The sequence below is a fragment of the Lineus longissimus genome, chromosome 7 (assembly GCF_910592395.1).
Source record: "Lineus longissimus chromosome 7, tnLinLong1.2, whole genome shotgun sequence".
NCBI classification, from domain to species: Eukaryota; Metazoa; Nemertea; class Pilidiophora; order Heteronemertea; family Lineidae; genus Lineus; species Lineus longissimus.
In genome coordinates, this window is record NC_088314.1 from 15,124,449 (window position 1) to 15,140,416 (window position 15,968).

The window sequence follows — 15,968 nt, forward strand, 5'->3', positions numbered from 1 at the left end:
GAGGTGCTTCGATATTAAACTGATTTTTGGACCTCGGCGAGATGTCAGGGGCTTGCTCCGCTCTCGCCACGGGTTGGCCTGGTATTGCAGTACCTCCAGGATCGGCCCATAATAAACAAACCAACAATAGACCTTTCCCCAAATGCCCTTCCCCATTGTTAACTTCCCTTTCCCATGCCTTACCGAGCTTGGGAGGGGGAGGGGTCGGGGTGGGGGTCCTGGGGCCAGGTGATTCAATTAAACTAAATATGTATCAGAAGCTAGGCAGATCAAGAACAGATACCGGTACAGTTGTGTGTGGGCATTAAATCAAGGCAAGAGTTTGGTCGAATAACCTCGTGTCCGAGCTCTGTCTGGCGCCTAAATGGCTTCCTGGCCGCAGACGACCTCCCTGGTGACGGGAAGCCCCTGTGACGATATCGATGACGTCACCGCAGCCAGGCAGCCACGTGTCCCTGGCGACAGTGGCGACAGTGACGTCAGTGAGGGCTCAAACTGGCCGTGCTCGACGTTCAGGGCCGAATTTGGCACTCGAACGGGGGGAGGGGGGGGGGGGGGCACCCGCCAGTCGAAAGAGCAGCGCCAGGCCTACATGAAACGCGTGTGAAAAGGTGGGCATGCTTGGAATAGTTCTCCGTCGGTTGCCGTTGGAAGATTCGCTTGGAAATAACTTGCTCACCGCCTCGATTGGCTTGTGTCGTTCCGCGCGGTGTTTGCGACCTACATTCAGACGCCCTAATCGGACGGACTCACCTCGAACTCCCAGGGCCCGCGAAGCCAGTCACACGCCCAGAACAGCTTGGCCACCGCGGGACGAGGCGCGTCCTTCGACTTTCTAAGGAACTACTGTGCTGGGGGGGACACTCCTCGCTCCACGGACAATTTGCCTTGTCGATTCCCGAGGACACTGGCACCTGCAACGTCGTCTGCTGCCATCTGGCGTTGACCAAATCAACTACGTCACACGCAGCCGAAACGTCACGGCTTGGACAATTCACGCCGTTTGCAACATGTAGAATTTTCGAAGCCGACGCCGGCATCGCTTCTCGGCCTATTGGCTAAGATCAAAGTGTAGTATCTGTTCTTATCAGCTTAATATCTGATACGCACCTCATTGAGGTGCTTCGATATTAAACTGATTTTTGGACCTCGGCGAGATGTCAGGGGCTTGCTCCGCTCTCGCCACGGGTTGGCCTGGTATTGCAGTACCTCCAGGATCGGCCCATAATAAACAAACCAACAATAGACCTTTCCCCAAATGCCCTTCCCCATTGTTAACTTCCCTTTCCCATGCCTTACCGAGCTTGGGAGGGGGAGGGGTCGGGGTGGGGGTCCTGGGGCCAGGTGATTCAATTAAACTAAATATGTATCAGAAGCTAGGCAGATCAAGAACAGATACCGGTACAGTTGTGTGTGGGCATTAAATCAAGGCAAGAGTTTGGTCGAATAACCTCGTGTCCGAGCTCTGTCTGGCGCCTAAATGGCTTCCTGGCCGCAGACGACCTCCCTGGTGACGGGAAGCCCCTGTGACGATATCGATGACGTCACCGCAGCCAGGCAGCCACGTGTCCCTGGCGACAGTGGCGACAGTGACGTCAGTGAGGGCTCAAACTGGCCGTGCTCGACGTTCAGGGCCGAATTTGGCACTCGAACGGGGGGGGGGGGGGGGGGGGGGGGGCACCCGCCAGTCGAAAGAGCAGCGCCAGGCCTACATGAAACGCGTGTGAAAAGGTGGGCATGCTTGGAATAGTTCTCCGTCGGTTGCCGTTGGAAGATTCGCTTGGAAATAACTTGCTCACCGCCTCGATTGGCTTGTGTCGTTCCGCGCGGTGTTTGCGACCTACATTCAGACGCCCTAATCGGACGGACTCACCTCGAACTCCCAGGGCCCGCGAAGCCAGTCACACGCCCAGAACAGCTTGGCCACCGCGGGACGAGGCGCGTCCTTCGACTTTCTAAGGAACTACTGTGCTGGGGGGGACACTCCTCGCTCCACGGACAATTTGCCTTGTCGATTCCCGAGGACACTGGCACCTGCAACGTCGTCTGCTGCCATCTGGCGTTGACCAAATCAACTACGTCACACGCAGCCGAAACGTCACGGCTTGGACAATTCACGCCGTTTGCAACATGTAGAATTTTCGAAGCCGACGCCGGCATCGCTTCTCGGCCTATTGGCTAAGATCAAAGTGTAGTATCTGTTCTTATCAGCTTAATATCTGATACGCACCTCATTGAGGTGCTTCGATATTAAACTGATTTTTGGACCTCGGCGAGATGTCAGGGGCTTGCTCCGCTCTCGCCACGGGTTGGCCTGGTATTGCAGTACCTCCAGGATCGGCCCATAATAAACAAACCAACAATAGACCTTTCCCCAAATGCCCTTCCCCATTGTTAACTTCCCTTTCCCATGCCTTACCGAGCTTGGGAGGGGGAGGGGTCGGGGTGGGGGTCCTGGGGCCAGGTGATTCAATTAAACTAAATATGTATCAGAAGCTAGGCAGATCAAGAACAGATACCGGTACAGTTGTGTGTGGGCATTAAATCAAGGCAAGAGTTTGGTCGAATAACCTCGTGTCCGAGCTCTGTCTGGCGCCTAAATGGCTTCCTGGCCGCAGACGACCTCCCTGGTGACGGGAAGCCCCTGTGACGATATCGATGACGTCACCGCAGCCAGGCAGCCACGTGTCCCTGGCGACAGTGGCGACAGTGACGTCAGTGAGGGCTCAAACTGGCCGTGCTCGACGTTCAGGGCCGAATTTGGCACTCGAACGGGGGGGGGGGGGGGGGGGGGGGCACCCGCCAGTCGAAAGAGCAGCGCCAGGCCTACATGAAACGCGTGTGAAAAGGTGGGCATGCTTGGAATAGTTCTCCGTCGGTTGCCGTTGGAAGATTCGCTTGGAAATAACTTGCTCACCGCCTCGATTGGCTTGTGTCGTTCCGCGCGGTGTTTGCGACCTACATTCAGACGCCCTAATCGGACGGACTCACCTCGAACTCCCAGGGCCCGCGAAGCCAGTCACACGCCCAGAACAGCTTGGCCACCGCGGGACGAGGCGCGTCCTTCGACTTTCTAAGGAACTACTGTGCTGGGGGGGACACTCCTCGCTCCACGGACAATTTGCCTTGTCGATTCCCGAGGACACTGGCACCTGCAACGTCGTCTGCTGCCATCTGGCGTTGACCAAATCAACTACGTCACACGCAGCCGAAACGTCACGGCTTGGACAATTCACGCCGTTTGCAACATGTAGAATTTTCGAAGCCGACGCCGGCATCGCTTCTCGGCCTATTGGCTAAGATCAAAGTGTAGTATCTGTTCTTATCAGCTTAATATCTGATACGCACCTCATTGAGGTGCTTCGATATTAAACTGATTTTTGGACCTCGGCGAGATGTCAGGGGCTTGCTCCGCTCTCGCCACGGGTTGGCCTGGTATTGCAGTACCTCCAGGATCGGCCCATAATAAACAAACCAACAATAGACCTTTCCCCAAATGCCCTTCCCCATTGTTAACTTCCCTTTCCCATGCCTTACCGAGCTTGGGAGGGGGAGGGGTCGGGGTGGGGGTCCTGGGGCCAGGTGATTCAATTAAACTAAATATGTATCAGAAGCTAGGCAGATCAAGAACAGATACCGGTACAGTTGTGTGTGGGCATTAAATCAAGGCAAGAGTTTGGTCGAATAACCTCGTGTCCGAGCTCTGTCTGGCGCCTAAATGGCTTCCTGGCCGCAGACGACCTCCCTGGTGACGGGAAGCCCCTGTGACGATATCGATGACGTCACCGCAGCCAGGCAGCCACGTGTCCCTGGCGACAGTGGCGACAGTGACGTCAGTGAGGGCTCAAACTGGCCGTGCTCGACGTTCAGGGCCGAATTTGGCACTCGAACGGGGGGGGGGGGGGGGGGGCACCCGCCAGTCGAAAGAGCAGCGCCAGGCCTACATGAAACGCGTGTGAAAAGGTGGGCATGCTTGGAATAGTTCTCCGTCGGTTGCCGTTGGAAGATTCGCTTGGAAATAACTTGCTCACCGCCTCGATTGGCTTGTGTCGTTCCGCGCGGTGTTTGCGACCTACATTCAGACGCCCTAATCGGACGGACTCACCTCGAACTCCCAGGGCCCGCGAAGCCAGTCACACGCCCAGAACAGCTTGGCCACCGCGGGACGAGGCGCGTCCTTCGACTTTCTAAGGAACTACTGTGCTGGGGGGGACACTCCTCGCTCCACGGACAATTTGCCTTGTCGATTCCCGAGGACACTGGCACCTGCAACGTCGTCTGCTGCCATCTGGCGTTGACCAAATCAACTACGTCACACGCAGCCGAAACGTCACGGCTTGGACAATTCACGCCGTTTGCAACATGTAGAATTTTCGAAGCCGACGCCGGCATCGCTTCTCGGCCTATTGGCTAAGATCAAAGTGTAGTATCTGTTCTTATCAGCTTAATATCTGATACGCACCTCATTGAGGTGCTTCGATATTAAACTGATTTTTGGACCTCGGCGAGATGTCAGGGGCTTGCTCCGCTCTCGCCACGGGTTGGCCTGGTATTGCAGTACCTCCAGGATCGGCCCATAATAAACAAACCAACAATAGACCTTTCCCCAAATGCCCTTCCCCATTGTTAACTTCCCTTTCCCATGCCTTACCGAGCTTGGGAGGGGGAGGGGTCGGGGTGGGGGTCCTGGGGCCAGGTGATTCAATTAAACTAAATATGTATCAGAAGCTAGGCAGATCAAGAACAGATACCGGTACAGTTGTGTGTGGGCATTAAATCAAGGCAAGAGTTTGGTCGAATAACCTCGTGTCCGAGCTCTGTCTGGCGCCTAAATGGCTTCCTGGCCGCAGACGACCTCCCTGGTGACGGGAAGCCCCTGTGACGATATCGATGACGTCACCGCAGCCAGGCAGCCACGTGTCCCTGGCGACAGTGGCGACAGTGACGTCAGTGAGGGCTCAAACTGGCCGTGCTCGACGTTCAGGGCCGAATTTGGCACTCGAACGGGGGGAGGGGGGGGGGGGGGCACCCGCCAGTCGAAAGAGCAGCGCCAGGCCTACATGAAACGCGTGTGAAAAGGTGGGCATGCTTGGAATAGTTCTCCGTCGGTTGCCGTTGGAAGATTCGCTTGGAAATAACTTGCTCACCGCCTCGATTGGCTTGTGTCGTTCCGCGCGGTGTTTGCGACCTACATTCAGACGCCCTAAATCGGACGGACTCACCTCGAACTCCCAGGGCCCGCGAAGCCAGTCACACGCCCAGAACAGCTTGGCCACCGCGGGACGAGGCGCGTCCTTCGACTTTCTAAGGAACTACTGTGCTGGGGGGGACACTCCTCGCTCCACGGACAATTTGCCTTGTCGATTCCCGAGGACACTGGCACCTGCAACGTCGTCTGCTGCCATCTGGCGTTGACCAAATCAACTACGTCACACGCAGCCGAAACGTCACGGCTTGGACAATTCACGCCGTTTGCAACATGTAGAATTTTCGAAGCCGACGCCGGCATCGCTTCTCGGCCTATTGGCTAAGATCAAAGTGTAGTATCTGTTCTTATCCGAACCTGCCATATTCCACTGTTCAATTTCCTTCAAAAATATATTTTTTTCCCTCTTGTTTTCTTTTTCCTTCATTCTTTTTGCATTTTACATCTTGCATAGTTAGTTGTAAATATTGTAAATATATGTATATAGGGTATTAATTGAACGCACGCACAGAAATGTGAATTTTAAAACATAGTATAAAATTTTTTGGCGACTTAGATTAGCCCAGTTCCCAAGCAGGGGTCAGAATGAGACCAGATGGATGGTCTCGACCCTTTGCACTGGGCGCACATATGTATATACTTGCCATTGAGCACTATAGGCACATTGTTTTAAACATGAGTTATGAATTATGTTATTAATTTATGTTTTAAACCTTTATGGTTTATGTTATTATGTTATTATTTTATGTTAGTATGCCTTCAATTTACACTGGCACGTTTTATCCACATTGATTTAATCAGATAATTAAATGTTCCGTTTCTATTGGTGCTACAACAAAAATAATAAAATGTTAAATATCAAAATGCAATAAGTGGTGCCAATAGTTTTGAATATTCCGTACACGTATATACTTGGTGCTCACATGTTAATTAATTCTTCCATTGGTGCTAAAACAAAAAAAGTAAACAGTTAAGATTATAAAGTGAAAATTAGTTTCAATGGACATTATTTGGAAGGCGTATATGTATGTATGTTTTGTAAATACTAAGTCTGGGTTCACAGAGAGCGTAAGGGGAGTACTGTGGGGACGGCAACGGGCCGTTTCGGTGCCGGGGTCGGCGACACAAAGTATGACGTCGGTCTGGGCATCGGGACGGTTCGGGGGCGGCTTCGCAGTAGTCCCCCAATTCCATATGGAGTACTGTGGGATCGACGGGGCCGTCGCGACGCCGAGTGCTGTCTCGCCAATAGGGCTTTCAGCACGGGCGTCGGGACGGCACCGGACGGGCTCACAGTAAAATAATGAAAAATTTTAAACAAATAGATACATCTTTTGTAAAACCCCTGTATACAGTAATTGTAAATGAATAATTGTATATGCCCGTTTGGATACGTGAAATAAAAGATACCCACTGCGGGTTTATGCTGCAAAAAAAAAGTATCTGTTCTTATCAGCTTAATATCTGATACGCACCTCATTGAGGTGCTTCGATATTAAACTGATTTTTGGACCTCGGCGAGATGTCAGGGGCTTGCTCCGCTCTCGCCACGGGTTGGCCTGGTATTGCAGTACCTCCAGGATCGGCCCATAATAAACAAACCAACAATAGACCTTTCCCCAAATGCCCTTCCCCATTGTTAACTTCCCTTTCCCATGCCTTACCGAGCTTGGGAGGGGGAGGGGTCGGGGTGGGGGTCCTGGGGCCAGGTGATTCAATTAAACTAAATATGTATCAGAAGCTAGGCAGATCAAGAACAGATACCGGTACAGTTGTGTGTGGGCATTAAATCAAGGCAAGAGTTTGGTCGAATAACCTCGTGTCCGAGCTCTGTCTGGCGCCTAAATGGCTTCCTGGCCGCAGACGACCTCCCTGGTGACGGGAAGCCCCTGTGACGATATCGATGACGTCACCGCAGCCAGGCAGCCACGTGTCCCTGGCGACAGTGGCGACAGTGACGTCAGTGAGGGCTCAAACTGGCCGTGCTCGACGTTCAGGGCCGAATTTGGCACTCGAACGGGGGGAGGGGGGGGGGGGGGGCACCCGCCAGTCGAAAGAGCAGCGCCAGGCCTACATGAAACGCGTGTGAAAAGGTGGGCATGCTTGGAATAGTTCTCCGTCGGTTGCCGTTGGAAGATTCGCTTGGAAATAACTTGCTCACCGCCTCGATTGGCTTGTGTCGTTCCGCGCGGTGTTTGCGACCTACATTCAGACGCCCTAATCGGACGGACTCACCTCGAACTCCCAGGGCCCGCGAAGCCAGTCACACGCCCAGAACAGCTTGGCCACCGCGGGACGAGGCGCGTCCTTCGACTTTCTAAGGAACTACTGTGCTGGGGGGGACACTCCTCGCTCCACGGACAATTTGCCTTGTCGATTCCCGAGGACACTGGCACCTGCAACGTCGTCTGCTGCCATCTGGCGTTGACCAAATCAACTACGTCACACGCAGCCGAAACGTCACGGCTTGGACAATTCACGCCGTTTGCAACATGTAGAATTTTCGAAGCCGACGCCGGCATCGCTTCTCGGCCTATTGGCTAAGATCAAAGTGTAGTATCTGTTCTTATCAGCTTAATATCTGATACGCACCTCATTGAGGTGCTTCGATATTAAACTGATTTTTGGACCTCGGCGAGATGTCAGGGGCTTGCTCCGCTCTCGCCACGGGTTGGCCTGGTATTGCAGTACCTCCAGGATCGGCCCATAATAAACAAACCAACAATAGACCTTTCCCCAAATGCCCTTCCCCATTGTTAACTTCCCTTTCCCATGCCTTACCGAGCTTGGGAGGGGGAGGGGTCGGGGTGGGGGTCCTGGGGCCAGGTGATTCAATTAAACTAAATATGTATCAGAAGCTAGGCAGATCAAGAACAGATACCGGTACAGTTGTGTGTGGGCATTAAATCAAGGCAAGAGTTTGGTCGAATAACCTCGTGTCCGAGCTCTGTCTGGCGCCTAAATGGCTTCCTGGCCGCAGACGACCTCCCTGGTGACGGGAAGCCCCTGTGACGATATCGATGACGTCACCGCAGCCAGGCAGCCACGTGTCCCTGGCGACAGTGGCGACAGTGACGTCAGTGAGGGCTCAAACTGGCCGTGCTCGACGTTCAGGGCCGAATTTGGCACTCGAACGGGGGGGGGGGGGGGGGGGGGGGGGCACCCGCCAGTCGAAAGAGCAGCGCCAGGCCTACATGAAACGCGTGTGAAAAGGTGGGCATGCTTGGAATAGTTCTCCGTCGGTTGCCGTTGGAAGATTCGCTTGGAAATAACTTGCTCACCGCCTCGATTGGCTTGTGTCGTTCCGCGCGGTGTTTGCGACCTACATTCAGACGCCCTAATCGGACGGACTCACCTCGAACTCCCAGGGCCCGCGAAGCCAGTCACACGCCCAGAACAGCTTGGCCACCGCGGGACGAGGCGCGTCCTTCGACTTTCTAAGGAACTACTGTGCTGGGGGGGACACTCCTCGCTCCACGGACAATTTGCCTTGTCGATTCCCGAGGACACTGGCACCTGCAACGTCGTCTGCTGCCATCTGGCGTTGACCAAATCAACTACGTCACACGCAGCCGAAACGTCACGGCTTGGACAATTCACGCCGTTTGCAACATGTAGAATTTTCGAAGCCGACGCCGGCATCGCTTCTCGGCCTATTGGCTAAGATCAAAGTGTAGTATCTGTTCTTATCAGCTTAATATCTGATACGCACCTCATTGAGGTGCTTCGATATTAAACTGATTTTTGGACCTCGGCGAGATGTCAGGGGCTTGCTCCGCTCTCGCCACGGGTTGGCCTGGTATTGCAGTACCTCCAGGATCGGCCCATAATAAACAAACCAACAATAGACCTTTCCCCAAATGCCCTTCCCCATTGTTAACTTCCCTTTCCCATGCCTTACCGAGCTTGGGAGGGGGAGGGGTCGGGGTGGGGGTCCTGGGGCCAGGTGATTCAATTAAACTAAATATGTATCAGAAGCTAGGCAGATCAAGAACAGATACCGGTACAGTTGTGTGTGGGCATTAAATCAAGGCAAGAGTTTGGTCGAATAACCTCGTGTCCGAGCTCTGTCTGGCGCCTAAATGGCTTCCTGGCCGCAGACGACCTCCCTGGTGACGGGAAGCCCCTGTGACGATATCGATGACGTCACCGCAGCCAGGCAGCCACGTGTCCCTGGCGACAGTGGCGACAGTGACGTCAGTGAGGGCTCAAACTGGCCGTGCTCGACGTTCAGGGCCGAATTTGGCACTCGAACGGGGGGGGGGGGGGGGGGGGGGGCACCCGCCAGTCGAAAGAGCAGCGCCAGGCCTACATGAAACGCGTGTGAAAAGGTGGGCATGCTTGGAATAGTTCTCCGTCGGTTGCCGTTGGAAGATTCGCTTGGAAATAACTTGCTCACCGCCTCGATTGGCTTGTGTCGTTCCGCGCGGTGTTTGCGACCTACATTCAGACGCCCTAATCGGACGGACTCACCTCGAACTCCCAGGGCCCGCGAAGCCAGTCACACGCCCAGAACAGCTTGGCCACCGCGGGACGAGGCGCGTCCTTCGACTTTCTAAGGAACTACTGTGCTGGGGGGGACACTCCTCGCTCCACGGACAATTTGCCTTGTCGATTCCCGAGGACACTGGCACCTGCAACGTCGTCTGCTGCCATCTGGCGTTGACCAAATCAACTACGTCACACGCAGCCGAAACGTCACGGCTTGGACAATTCACGCCGTTTGCAACATGTAGAATTTTCGAAGCCGACGCCGGCATCGCTTCTCGGCCTATTGGCTAAGATCAAAGTGTAGTATCTGTTCTTATCAGCTTAATATCTGATACGCACCTCATTGAGGTGCTTCGATATTAAACTGATTTTTGGACCTCGGCGAGATGTCAGGGGCTTGCTCCGCTCTCGCCACGGGTTGGCCTGGTATTGCAGTACCTCCAGGATCGGCCCATAATAAACAAACCAACAATAGACCTTTCCCCAAATGCCCTTCCCCATTGTTAACTTCCCTTTCCCATGCCTTACCGAGCTTGGGAGGGGGAGGGGTCGGGGTGGGGGTCCTGGGGCCAGGTGATTCAATTAAACTAAATATGTATCAGAAGCTAGGCAGATCAAGAACAGATACCGGTACAGTTGTGTGTGGGCATTAAATCAAGGCAAGAGTTTGGTCGAATAACCTCGTGTCCGAGCTCTGTCTGGCGCCTAAATGGCTTCCTGGCCGCAGACGACCTCCCTGGTGACGGGAAGCCCCTGTGACGATATCGATGACGTCACCGCAGCCAGGCAGCCACGTGTCCCTGGCGACAGTGGCGACAGTGACGTCAGTGAGGGCTCAAACTGGCCGTGCTCGACGTTCAGGGCCGAATTTGGCACTCGAACGGGGGGAGGGGGGGGGGGGGGGGGCACCCGCCAGTCGAAAGAGCAGCGCCAGGCCTACATGAAACGCGTGTGAAAAGGTGGGCATGCTTGGAATAGTTCTCCGTCGGTTGCCGTTGGAAGATTCGCTTGGAAATAACTTGCTCACCGCCTCGATTGGCTTGTGTCGTTCCGCGCGGTGTTTGCGACCTACATTCAGACGCCCTAATCGGACGGACTCACCTCGAACTCCCAGGGCCCGCGAAGCCAGTCACACGCCCAGAACAGCTTGGCCACCGCGGGACGAGGCGCGTCCTTCGACTTTCTAAGGAACTACTGTGCTGGGGGGGACACTCCTCGCTCCACGGACAATTTGCCTTGTCGATTCCCGAGGACACTGGCACCTGCAACGTCGTCTGCTGCCATCTGGCGTTGACCAAATCAACTACGTCACACGCAGCCGAAACGTCACGGCTTGGACAATTCACGCCGTTTGCAACATGTAGAATTTTCGAAGCCGACGCCGGCATCGCTTCTCGGCCTATTGGCTAAGATCAAAGTGTAGTATCTGTTCTTATCAGCTTAATATCTGATACGCACCTCATTGAGGTGCTTCGATATTAAACTGATTTTTGGACCTCGGCGAGATGTCAGGGGCTTGCTCCGCTCTCGCCACGGGTTGGCCTGGTATTGCAGTACCTCCAGGATCGGCCCATAATAAACAAACCAACAATAGACCTTTCCCCAAATGCCCTTCCCCATTGTTAACTTCCCTTTCCCATGCCTTACCGAGCTTGGGAGGGGGAGGGGTCGGGGTGGGGGTCCTGGGGCCAGGTGATTCAATTAAACTAAATATGTATCAGGGCAGATCAAGAACAGATACCGGTACAGTTGTGTGTGGGCATTAAATCAAGGCAAGAGTTTGGTCGAATAACCTCGTGTCCGAGCTCTGTCTGGCGCCTAAATGGCTTCCTGGCCGCAGACGACCTCCCTGGTGACGGGAAGCCCCTGTGACGATATCGATGACGTCACCGCAGCCAGGCAGCCACGTGTCCCTGGCGACAGTGGCGACAGTGACGTCAGTGAGGGCTCAAACTGGCCGTGCTCGACGTTCAGGGCCGAATTTGGCACTCGAACGGGGGGAGGGGGGGGGGGGGGCACCCGCCAGTCGAAAGAGCAGCGCCAGGCCTACATGAAACGCGTGTGAAAAGGTGGGCATGCTTGGAATAGTTCTCCGTCGGTTGCCGTTGGAAGATTCGCTTGGAAATAACTTGCTCACCGCCTCGATTGGCTTGTGTCGTTCCGCGCGGTGTTTGCGACCTACATTCAGACGCCCTAATCGGACGGACTCACCTCGAACTCCCAGGGCCCGCGAAGCCAGTCACACGCCCAGAACAGCTTGGCCACCGCGGGACGAGGCGCGTCCTTCGACTTTCTAAGGAACTACTGTGCTGGGGGGGACACTCCTCGCTCCACGGACAATTTGCCTTGTCGATTCCCGAGGACACTGGCACCTGCAACGTCGTCTGCTGCCATCTGGCGTTGACCAAATCAACTACGTCACACGCAGCCGAAACGTCACGGCTTGGACAATTCACGCCGTTTGCAACATGTAGAATTTTCGAAGCCGACGCCGGCATCGCTTCTCGGCCTATTGGCTAAGATCAAAGTGTAGTATCTGTTCTTATCCGAACCTGCCATATTCCACTGTTCAATTTCCTTCAAAAATATATTTTTTTCCCTCTTGTTTTCTTTTTCCTTCATTCTTTTTGCATTTTACATCTTGCATAGTTAGTTGTAAATATTGTAAATATATGTATATAGGGTATTAATTGAACGCACGCACAGAAATGTGAATTTTAAAACATAGTATAAAATTTTTTGGCGACTTAGATTAGCCCAGTTCCCAAGCAGGGGTCAGAATGAGACCAGATGGATGGTCTCGACCCTTTGCACTGGGCGCACATATGTATATACTTGCCATTGAGCACTATAGGCACATTGTTTTAAACATGAGTTATGAATTATGTTATTAATTTATGTTTTAAACCTTTATGGTTTATGTTATTATGTTATTATTTTATGTTAGTATGCCTTCAATTTACACTGGCACGTTTTATCCACATTGATTTAATCAGATAATTAAATGTTCCGTTTCTATTGGTGCTACAACAAAAATAATAAAATGTTAAATATCAAAATGCAATAAGTGGTGCCAATAGTTTTGAATATTCCGTACACGTATATACTTGGTGCTCACATGTTAATTAATTCTTCCATTGGTGCTAAAACAAAAAAAGTAAACAGTTAAGATTATAAAGTGAAAATTAGTTTCAATGGACATTATTTGGAAGGCGTATATGTATGTATGTTTTGTAAATACTAAGTCTGGGTTCACAGAGAGCGTAAGGGGAGTACTGTGGGGACGGCAACGGGCCGTTTCGGTGCCGGGGTCGGCGACACAAAGTATGACGTCGGTCTGGGCATCGGGACGGTTCGGGGGCGGCTTCGCAGTAGTCCCCCAATTCCATATGGAGTACTGTGGGATCGACGGGGCCGTCGCGACGCCGAGTGCTGTCTCGCCAATAGGGCTTTCAGCACGGGCGTCGGGACGGCACCGGACGGGCTCACAGTAAAATAATGAAAAATTTTAAACAAATAGATACATCTTTTGTAAAACCCCTGTATACAGTAATTGTAAATGAATAATTGTATATGCCCGTTTGGATACGTGAAATAAAAGATACCCACTGCGGGTTTATGCTGCAAAAAAAAAGTATCTGTTCTTATCAGCTTAATATCTGATACGCACCTCATTGAGGTGCTTCGATATTAAACTGATTTTTGGACCTCGGCGAGATGTCAGGGGCTTGCTCCGCTCTCGCCACGGGTTGGCCTGGTATTGCAGTACCTCCAGGATCGGCCCATAATAAACAAACCAACAATAGACCTTTCCCCAAATGCCCTTCCCCATTGTTAACTTCCCTTTCCCATGCCTTACCGAGCTTGGGAGGGGGAGGGGTCGGGGTGGGGGTCCTGGGGCCAGGTGATTCAATTAAACTAAATATGTATCAGAAGCTAGGCAGATCAAGAACAGATACCGGTACAGTTGTGTGTGGGCATTAAATCAAGGCAAGAGTTTGGTCGAATAACCTCGTGTCCGAGCTCTGTCTGGCGCCTAAATGGCTTCCTGGCCGCAGACGACCTCCCTGGTGACGGGAAGCCCCTGTGACGATATCGATGACGTCACCGCAGCCAGGCAGCCACGTGTCCCTGGCGACAGTGGCGACAGTGACGTCAGTGAGGGCTCAAACTGGCCGTGCTCGACGTTCAGGGCCGAATTTGGCACTCGAACGGGGGGAGGGGGGGGGGGGGGCACCCGCCAGTCGAAAGAGCAGCGCCAGGCCTACATGAAACGCGTGTGAAAAGGTGGGCATGCTTGGAATAGTTCTCCGTCGGTTGCCGTTGGAAGATTCGCTTGGAAATAACTTGCTCACCGCCTCGATTGGCTTGTGTCGTTCCGCGCGGTGTTTGCGACCTACATTCAGACGCCCTAATCGGACGGACTCACCTCGAACTCCCAGGGCCCGCGAAGCCAGTCACACGCCCAGAACAGCTTGGCCACCGCGGGACGAGGCGCGTCCTTCGACTTTCTAAGGAACTACTGTGCTGGGGGGGACACTCCTCGCTCCACGGACAATTTGCCTTGTCGATTCCCGAGGACACTGGCACCTGCAACGTCGTCTGCTGCCATCTGGCGTTGACCAAATCAACTACGTCACACGCAGCCGAAACGTCACGGCTTGGACAATTCACGCCGTTTGCAACATGTAGAATTTTCGAAGCCGACGCCGGCATCGCTTCTCGGCCTATTGGCTAAGATCAAAGTGTAGTATCTGTTCTTATCAGCTTAATATCTGATACGCACCTCATTGAGGTGCTTCGATATTAAACTGATTTTTGGACCTCGGCGAGATGTCAGGGGCTTGCTCCGCTCTCGCCACGGGTTGGCCTGGTATTGCAGTACCTCCAGGATCGGCCCATAATAAACAAACCAACAATAGACCTTTCCCCAAATGCCCTTCCCCATTGTTAACTTCCCTTTCCCATGCCTTACCGAGCTTGGGAGGGGGAGGGGTCGGGGTGGGGGTCCTGGGGCCAGGTGATTCAATTAAACTAAATATGTATCAGAAGCTAGGCAGATCAAGAACAGATACCGGTACAGTTGTGTGTGGGCATTAAATCAAGGCAAGAGTTTGGTCGAATAACCTCGTGTCCGAGCTCTGTCTGGCGCCTAAATGGCTTCCTGGCCGCAGACGACCTCCCTGGTGACGGGAAGCCCCTGTGACGATATCGATGACGTCACCGCAGCCAGGCAGCCACGTGTCCCTGGCGACAGTGGCGACAGTGACGTCAGTGAGGGCTCAAACTGGCCGTGCTCGACGTTCAGGGCCGAATTTGGCACTCGAACGGGGGGGGGGGGGGGGGGGGGGGGGCACCCGCCAGTCGAAAGAGCAGCGCCAGGCCTACATGAAACGCGTGTGAAAAGGTGGGCATGCTTGGAATAGTTCTCCGTCGGTTGCCGTTGGAAGATTCGCTTGGAAATAACTTGCTCACCGCCTCGATTGGCTTGTGTCGTTCCGCGCGGTGTTTGCGACCTACATTCAGACGCCCTAATCGGACGGACTCACCTCGAACTCCCAGGGCCCGCGAAGCCAGTCACACGCCCAGAACAGCTTGGCCACCGCGGGACGAGGCGCGTCCTTCGACTTTCTAAGGAACTACTGTGCTGGGGGGGACACTCCTCGCTCCACGGACAATTTGCCTTGTCGATTCCCGAGGACACTGGCACCTGCAACGTCGTCTGCTGCCATCTGGCGTTGACCAAATCAACTACGTCACACGCAGCCGAAACGTCACGGCTTGGACAATTCACGCCGTTTGCAACATGTAGAATTTTCGAAGCCGACGCCGGCATCGCTTCTCGGCCTATTGGCTAAGATCAAAGTGTAGTATCTGTTCTTATCAGCTTAATATCTGATACGCACCTCATTGAGGTGCTTCGATATTAAACTGATTTTTGGACCTCGGCGAGATGTCAGGGGCTTGCTCCGCTCTCGCCACGGGTTGGCCTGGTATTGCAGTACCTCCAGGATCGGCCCATAATAAACAAACCAACAATAGACCTTTCCCCAAATGCCCTTCCCCATTGTTAACTTCCCTTTCCCATGCCTTACCGAGCTTGGGAGGGGGAGGGGTCGGGGTGGGGGTCCTGGGGCCAGGTGATTCAATTAAACTAAATATGTATCAGAAGCTAGGCAGATCAAGAACAGATACCGGTACAGTTGTGTGTGGGCATTAAATCAAGGCAAGAGTTTGGTCGAATAACCTCGTGTCCGAGCTCTGTCTGGCG

At 53.5% G+C, this 15,968-nt stretch overlaps 13 non-coding genes and 2 pseudogenes across 13 annotated transcripts in view; all 15 read left to right on the forward strand.

The window, feature by feature from the left end:
* LOC135491788 (U2 spliceosomal RNA) overlaps positions 1-115 on the forward strand; it is a 190-nt gene extending 75 nt beyond the window's left edge. Inside the window, exon 1 of the small nuclear RNA XR_010447901.1 lies at positions 1-115. This exon is cut by the window's left edge and continues 75 nt beyond it. This is a non-coding gene — a small nuclear RNA (U2 spliceosomal RNA).
* Positions 116-1,038: 923 nt separating this feature from the next.
* On the forward strand, positions 1,039-1,231 carry LOC135491779 (U2 spliceosomal RNA). The gene has a single exon (XR_010447894.1). It is a non-coding gene; the product is annotated as a U2 spliceosomal RNA (small nuclear RNA).
* A 927-nt stretch (positions 1,232-2,158) lies between these two features.
* LOC135491792 (U2 spliceosomal RNA) lies at positions 2,159-2,351 on the forward strand. Its single transcript, XR_010447905.1, has one exon. It is a non-coding gene; the product is annotated as a U2 spliceosomal RNA (small nuclear RNA).
* A 925-nt stretch (positions 2,352-3,276) lies between these two features.
* Positions 3,277-3,469, forward strand: LOC135491803 (U2 spliceosomal RNA). Its single transcript, XR_010447916.1, has one exon. It is a non-coding gene; the product is annotated as a U2 spliceosomal RNA (small nuclear RNA).
* Positions 3,470-4,390: 921 nt separating this feature from the next.
* LOC135491815 (U2 spliceosomal RNA) lies at positions 4,391-4,583 on the forward strand. Its single transcript, XR_010447925.1, has one exon. It is a non-coding gene; the product is annotated as a U2 spliceosomal RNA (small nuclear RNA).
* A 924-nt stretch (positions 4,584-5,507) lies between these two features.
* LOC135491841 (U2 spliceosomal RNA) lies at positions 5,508-5,614 on the forward strand (annotated as a pseudogene).
* Positions 5,615-6,612: 998 nt separating this feature from the next.
* On the forward strand, positions 6,613-6,802 carry LOC135491789 (U2 spliceosomal RNA). The gene has a single exon (XR_010447902.1). It is a non-coding gene; the product is annotated as a U2 spliceosomal RNA (small nuclear RNA).
* A 924-nt stretch (positions 6,803-7,726) lies between these two features.
* LOC135491826 (U2 spliceosomal RNA) lies at positions 7,727-7,919 on the forward strand. Its single transcript, XR_010447931.1, has one exon. It is a non-coding gene; the product is annotated as a U2 spliceosomal RNA (small nuclear RNA).
* Positions 7,920-8,846: 927 nt separating this feature from the next.
* LOC135491838 (U2 spliceosomal RNA) lies at positions 8,847-9,039 on the forward strand. Its single transcript, XR_010447936.1, has one exon. It is a non-coding gene; the product is annotated as a U2 spliceosomal RNA (small nuclear RNA).
* A 925-nt stretch (positions 9,040-9,964) lies between these two features.
* Positions 9,965-10,157, forward strand: LOC135491850 (U2 spliceosomal RNA). The gene has a single exon (XR_010447937.1). It is a non-coding gene; the product is annotated as a U2 spliceosomal RNA (small nuclear RNA).
* A 926-nt stretch (positions 10,158-11,083) lies between these two features.
* LOC135491861 (U2 spliceosomal RNA) lies at positions 11,084-11,276 on the forward strand. Its single transcript, XR_010447943.1, has one exon. It is a non-coding gene; the product is annotated as a U2 spliceosomal RNA (small nuclear RNA).
* Positions 11,277-12,193: 917 nt separating this feature from the next.
* Positions 12,194-12,300, forward strand: LOC135491842 (U2 spliceosomal RNA; annotated as a pseudogene).
* A 998-nt stretch (positions 12,301-13,298) lies between these two features.
* On the forward strand, positions 13,299-13,488 carry LOC135491790 (U2 spliceosomal RNA). Its single transcript, XR_010447903.1, has one exon. It is a non-coding gene; the product is annotated as a U2 spliceosomal RNA (small nuclear RNA).
* A 923-nt stretch (positions 13,489-14,411) lies between these two features.
* On the forward strand, positions 14,412-14,604 carry LOC135491873 (U2 spliceosomal RNA). Its single transcript, XR_010447952.1, has one exon. It is a non-coding gene; the product is annotated as a U2 spliceosomal RNA (small nuclear RNA).
* Positions 14,605-15,531: 927 nt separating this feature from the next.
* Positions 15,532-15,724, forward strand: LOC135491881 (U2 spliceosomal RNA). Its single transcript, XR_010447959.1, has one exon. It is a non-coding gene; the product is annotated as a U2 spliceosomal RNA (small nuclear RNA).
* Positions 15,725-15,968: the final 244 nt, after the last annotated feature.